The sequence below is a fragment of the Psammomys obesus genome, unplaced genomic scaffold (genome assembly GCF_907164565.1).
Source record: "Psammomys obesus unplaced genomic scaffold, mPsaObe1.curated_primary_1811, whole genome shotgun sequence".
Classification (NCBI taxonomy): Eukaryota; Metazoa; Chordata; class Mammalia; order Rodentia; family Muridae; genus Psammomys; species Psammomys obesus.
This window is the reverse complement of record NW_026596039.1, coordinates 2,301,526-2,308,193: the sequence shown is the minus strand read 5'-3', so window position 1 is coordinate 2,308,193 and position 6,668 is coordinate 2,301,526. Positions and strand designations below refer to the sequence as shown.

Below are 6,668 nucleotides of genomic sequence, written 5' to 3'. Positions count from 1 at the left end.
TTCAATACACAGTGAAAAATTTTAAATTATTATCTTTTTAATTTATTCTCTTTACATCCTGATCATAGCTCCCTCCCTCCTGTCCTCCAGGTCCCACTCTCCCTTCCTCTTTCCTCTATCCCCCTTTGCCTACTCCTCAGAAAAGGGGAGCACCCCACCATCAACCCACTCAGCACGTCAAGTCTCATCAGGACTGAACACGTTCTTTTTCACTGAGGCTGGGCAAGGCAGCCCCACCAGGGGGAAGTAATTGAAAAGCAGAAAACAGAGTCCCTGTCAGAAACAGCCCTTGCACCTCTTACTAGGGAAACCCACGTGAAGCCCAAGCTGCCCAATGGCTACATATATGTAGGGGGCCGATGGTCCACTCCATGCATGGTCCTTGATTGGTGCTTCAGTGTCCGCAAGCCTTCTCCCCACCCTCTACCCCCACCCCCATCCCCACCCCAGCCAAAATAGTTGGCTTTGTTGCTCTTCTTGTGGAGCTCCTGTCCCCTCCCAGTCCTTCTATCCTTCCCTGTCCTTCTACCCTTCCCCCTACTCCTCCACAAGACTTCCTGAGGTCTGCCTAAGGTTTGGCTGTGAGTCTGTTTCAATCTGCTGCTGGGTGGAGCCTCTCAGAGGACAGCTATGTTAGGCTTTCAGATGCTTAAATCTCACTCAGGAGGGTAAATAGAATAGGCAGCAGAAGCAGTTGAAGAGAGTGAACAGGGTAGCAGAGGGAACTCAGAGAGAAATGAGGGTGGAGATCAGATGTGGGAAAAGCAGGGGCAGGAGGACCTAGAGAAGAGAAACCATGGGGGGGGGAGCTTCTCAAAGACAAGCTGGAGACCTACAACAGGGTGGGCTTCTGGGAGGAAAAGGGGGTGACTCTAGCTGAGACTCCTCGTAGCAGGGGTCATCGGGGACTGAAGAGGACATCCTCTAGACAGAGAAGCGTGTCAGTGATTGTTATCTGGGATTTTATGAGGTTGTTCCTTTGAAGTTCTCACAGTCTTCCGCCATTTTAGCCTGGATACAGACCAGGAAGTCTCCCAAGGCTGAGAATTGCTTAAGTGATGGGTCTTTGAAGATAGCCCCTAGGTCAGATAAGTTTTAGTATACTTGCTAAAGGTGCCTTTTGCTTTTGCATAACAGTAAATAGAGCTTTTAGAAGGTTGTCAGGGCTCACTCCCACAGAGGCTGTTCTGCCCTGCTGCTAAGAAGCCTGAATTCATCTTCTGGTGGCTCTGTCTTCACTGGGTGATCGCCCTGCACTTAATCTACCAACATTATTATTTTCCTCTTCCCTGTCCTCCTTCCAGCCCCTTCCTTCCATGTACTCCTTTGCTCTCTCTCAAATTCATGATCTCTCTCTCTCTCTCTCTCTCTTTTCATTCAGACATAAAAATAATGGAATTTCATGTCATTTTCATGGAAATGGATCTGGGATACATGTTAAATAAAAACAGGTCAGGCTCAGGAAGACAAACATCCTATGTCTTCTTTCATATCCATGACCTAGATTAAAAATGACACTTCACAGGCAGAAGGCAAGATCATAAAGGGAGGGGGATGATGAGGGATCCAGAGATAATAGTGGGTAGTAGTGGGGAGAGAGACATGCTTTTTATTACATGCAGAATCAAGCAGAAGAGAGCTCCGTGGAGGCAGGAAGTGACCACTGGAAGTAGTTGTGGGGGTCTCAGAGTTGGGGCGAACATGAGAAAGTACAGTGGTATACATGAATGAAGATGTCATAGTGCAAGCCTGTATTTGGTATGCTAAGACATTCTGGAAGTTAATTCTTCCTTAAAAAGCCTTTTTACATCTTCCTTTGACATTTCATACATGTGTACACTGTAGTCTGATCCGATCCATTTCTCACTGATCCCCTTCCCAATTGCCCCACCATGTCTTTCAATGCCATGTCCTCTCTTTCTAACCCACGGAATGTGATTTGTCCTTCTTGTGTGCACATGGGCGCAGCGCCACTCACTGGAGCATGGGCATCAGAGGAAACCTTTTTTAGTCTATAGCCATTCACTGAAAATTTTGCTGATTGGTATAATTTTAGGAGTTATTTTTCTGGTTTGTTTAAATATTGAGAAATCTCTCTTTCTCTTTTAAAAAACTTTTTCAACTTCTCAATTTACTAGTTCACTGAATTGGACATGTCTGATTTTTTCCTAGTTCTTATTTTCTCTTTCAGTCTCTCAACTTCTTTCCTGACCTCTTGTGTTTGTGACTCTTTCTTTTTCTTTGTCTAGAATTTCTTCAGGCATTGCCTGCAGTGCTCATAATTTAGTATGCATAAATTGCTAAGTTTGTACTTATCTTGCAAATGTTATTTCCTCACCAACTTTAAAAGATAACTTTGCTGATTATATTAATTTTGGCTAATAACCGTTTACTCCCAAGGCTTGAAGTATGCTACTCCCTATTTTCCTAGCTGTTACTTTTGCCCAGGTTGTTTGAAATTATTCTGATGGTTTGGCCTTTGCTCACAAGTTGACATTTTCCTTCTACAGCTTTTCATATTGTTTCTTTGTTCTACTGTCTTGTCACTTTAATCATAATGTAATGTGGTGAAGTTCTCCTATGAGTATATCAATTAAGTTCCATATGTCTCCTGTTCTTAGATGTTCCTATTAATTCTTACCTACTATAAACTGCATAACCACAAATCACAATAAAACCATATAGGGAAACTAATAGTGTCTCTATTATTTCAGCAAGCAATTTAAATGTACCACTTTTGAAAGATCAAATGAAAAGTAAAGAAGGCACATAGTTACATAACAAAATTTAATAACTTATGGAAATAAAGATCTATTTCTTTGGATTCTATAATATGAACCACTCCCATACAGACATGGAACAGTTAAGATAAGCCAAGCACAGTAGTGCAAACATACAGCCCAGCCCTCATGAAGCAGAGGCAGTAGAATTGCTATGAGTTTGAGGTCAGCCTTGGTTACAAAGTGAATTTCAGACCAACGTCAAAGTGACAGGGAAAAGGAGATCATTTAAAATTATGGCTACTCTATGGAGCAAGAAAGTCTTGAGGTATCAAAGGATGAGTATAATATGGCCTTTAACATTTTATGTGAAAATAAAAAAAGACATTGTCATATGTTTGGGGATTTTTTAATTCCCTTATAAATAATCCTTGCATTAAAAAGCAATAGTAATAAAATTTTGATACTACAACTGCAGTGAGATGTAAATGCCACCTATGAGAATTTGTAGCACTGAAGACAGTGCTGAGGGAGCTTAGAGAGTAGGGAAAAAAACTTAACTATTTAATGAGGCAAAATGTTGGCTCAATAAACTTAAATAACAATAAACTAAATATAAAAAGTGATGACAAAAAGAAAGCATGTTAACAAACCAAAACAGTGGGTTCTTTGAAAGGATTACCAAACCATCTGTTAATACTGACCACAATGTGAACCACGGTGAGCACTGGGCCACAGAACAGGTAAACATACTGATAATTCCATCAGCATTGATTGTATAAAGCAAAGATAATGTCTCATGAAAACACGAGGCAGCCATAACCCTTGAGATGGATAGAGTAGATAGAGTTCAGTGCTTGTAGTTAGGCATTATTGAAGAAGTGGTAAGGACTATTCTGGTTTTGGGGAATAGGAATCAGGGGTGAATATTGTGATGTAACCATGAAAAGAGTGCTGTAAAAGGACAGGTGGCCTGCTACCTCGCGAGAATTTGCGCGTTCCTTCCTCTTTCCTTTCTGCTGCCGCCATGCCATGCGTCCAGATTGAGGAAGACGCGGAAGCTCCAGGGCCAGGTAAGCACCGCAAACACCCAGGAGGCCATGGGAATGCTGGAGGCATGCATCACCACAGGATCAACTTCGACAAGTATCATCCAGGTTACTTTGGGAAAGTTGGTATGAGACATTACCACTTAAAGAGGAATCAGAGCTTCTGCCCAACCGTCAACCTGGGTAAACTGTGGACACTGGTCAGTGAGCAGACACGGGTCAATGCTGCAAAAAACAAGACTGGGGCTGCTCCCATCACTGATGTTGTGCGATTGGGCTACTACAAAGTTCTGGGGAAGGGCAAGATCCCTAAGCAGCCTGTCATCGTGAAGGCCAAATTCTTCAGCAGAATTGCTGAAGAGAAGATTAAGGGTGTGGGAGGTGCTTGTGTCCTGGTGGCATAAAGCCAGCCAGGGAGGTTAATTAAATGCTAACAGTTTCCACGAGAGAAAAAAAAAAAAAAGTACAGGTGGCAAGTTAATAAAGGGAAAATAATGAGGTAGTAAAATTATTAATGCCTGCATGACCAGCACGTGGTCTGGCCTCTGGGCCCGCCTCCCTAATGCAGCCAGGGGAGAAGAACTAGGGACTGATTATAGGTCCATGACATCCCTGATTTTAAAATTCTCATTGTTTAGGGACGGCTGAGTGTTTGGTGGGATCTGAAAGCACCAAGTGTGGCATGGCCTGGTTTTCTTCATTACTTTGTCACTTTTTTGACTATTTTTACCCCATTTCCCCCTACTTACTGTATTTTTAGTATTGTTTAATTTATTTTTATTATTATTCTTATCTTTATCTACTTTACGTTCATATTTTTCTTTATTGATTCTTCTGTGGGTGCTACAGTGAGTGTCTTTAATTGATCTTTATTATATTTCTATATCTGGCTTGACTTAGTGTTGTTGTTACGGTAGATCGTATTCTTCTCTCTGGGTGACTAAGGTCAGAAGAAAACTTGTAGAAGTCAGTTTTCTCCTTTCATCATACAGGCCTTGGGAACTGAACTCGGGTCATCAGGCTTGGTGGTGGGTGCTCTTAACCACTGAACCAACCTGCTGTCCCTGTACCCCTACCCTTTACTTTTACATTTTCTTCTCCCAAAGAACATAGGTAAATGGATGGAGCTGAAAACAACCATTCTGAGTGAGAAAGCTTAGACCCAGAAAAAAAAACAAAAAACAAACAAACAAACAAACAAAAAAAAAAAACCCCAAACAATCGTATTTTCTTTCATTTGTGAATGTCGGCTTTGAATCTTCAGAGATGTACATTTCATTTTGAGTACCCATAGAAGTCAAAAAATTAGCAAGGCTCTAATGAGGAACAATGAGACTTTTAAGTAAGGGTGGGGATAGGGCATGGTAGTATCCGGGGGTTAGGGAGAATAATGAATGAGGGGGGGATTCAGTGGGGTGGGGGATGTGAGAACAGTGTTCAAGAGGGAAACTGGGAGAGATGAATAATACTAAAAAAGCTTTTCCAAAAAAAGTCACATTAAAACCTGCTTCTATAAATGCTTCCTACAATATGTACACACACATATTTAGAAATAGTTTAAAGGGGTCACTCTATAATGGGTCATACTGGTTCTACTACAGGTGAATTAAGGGTCCAGTGCTAGGAATGCATTACCTCCTTTGTGGTTGTTGGCCAGTGGGGTCCTGTAGACCCTAAGCCTTACAGATTATTTTCAATGCTCTTGGTTTCCCTCCCGAACTTAACAGTAGACATGAATGCTGAAGACACAATATACTTGAATCAAAGAACAAGGAGAAATCAGTTTAGTACTAATGTGGAAACTTCATCTCTACTGGCTAGTTTTCATAGTGCTAGAAGATTATACGCATCCTACAGAAAAAAAAAAATCATCAGTCTTACCCTGCTTTGAACCCTGAGAGTTACAATAATAAATGGCATGGAAAGACATGCCTACTGGTGTAATAGTTTGGACATCACAGGGTAATTAAGAACTTTCTGATTTGAACTGAGCCCAACTCCACAAGATGAAACCCATATTTGGCCTCCATCTTTATTGGGATCAAGAACCTAAAGCTGGACAGGTCACAGGCCCTAGGGGAAAACTCCCTATTATTCTGCTAAATGCACATAGTATTAAATTAACTCCTCATGATTTATATTCCTCAGATTAGTATTGCTCAACCCTGGCCAGAGAAGCTTCTTTTTTCTGTAGATGGTTATTAGCACATAAAATTACAGTTGGTCAACATGTGGAGAATTAGGGAGCATGGAACATCTTCATGACAACTCTCTTCCCAGGTGTCAGGGATCCTTGCAGAAGAGGGCATACAAATAGTATAAAATCTGGAGGAAATGGACAACAAGAAAACAGTGTTTCCTGGCCTCAGCAGGAAATTTTTACATATGAACCAACATATGAAAGAAAATGTTGAATGTTAGCTTTGAATCTTTCAGACGGCATGCACAAGACTTGCAATAGCTCTAGCCAGACAAAGTCCCTGTGTGGAGAGGGAAGGTGGGCATGAAGTCCCCAGCTGAGGAGCTACTGGCACTGATAGTGTCTGGGAGAGAGTCTTTAAGGACATGGCCCTGGGAGTTCAATCCCATTTAAGTCTATGGCCACACATCCAAGCATGTGGGTAGTCTACAAATTGGACTTGTTAAACTTAAAGAAAAAATAACACAAATTTTTATGTGTAAAGAAGGTAAGAATGGGTCTGGGAGGAGTTTGAATTTAATAAAACACATTGTATGAAATACTCTAATGGATAAAATTTTTTAAAAAAATCTCCATATCTTGTAAACATGTCAAAACATCATTATTCATGATCAGGCTGGTTTCATTCTGTGTCTTTAGGAATGGTTTAACGGAGGCAAGTTACTACAGACATCATACAAATAGACTCAAGGACTGAAA

General features: G+C 41.2%; 1 pseudogene; it reads left to right on the top strand.

Moving 5' to 3' along the window:
• The first annotated feature begins 1,701 nt into the window (after window positions 1-1,701).
• Window positions 1,702-4,205, top strand: LOC129687563 (60S ribosomal protein L27a-like; annotated as a pseudogene).
• Window positions 4,206-6,668: the final 2,463 nt, after the last annotated feature.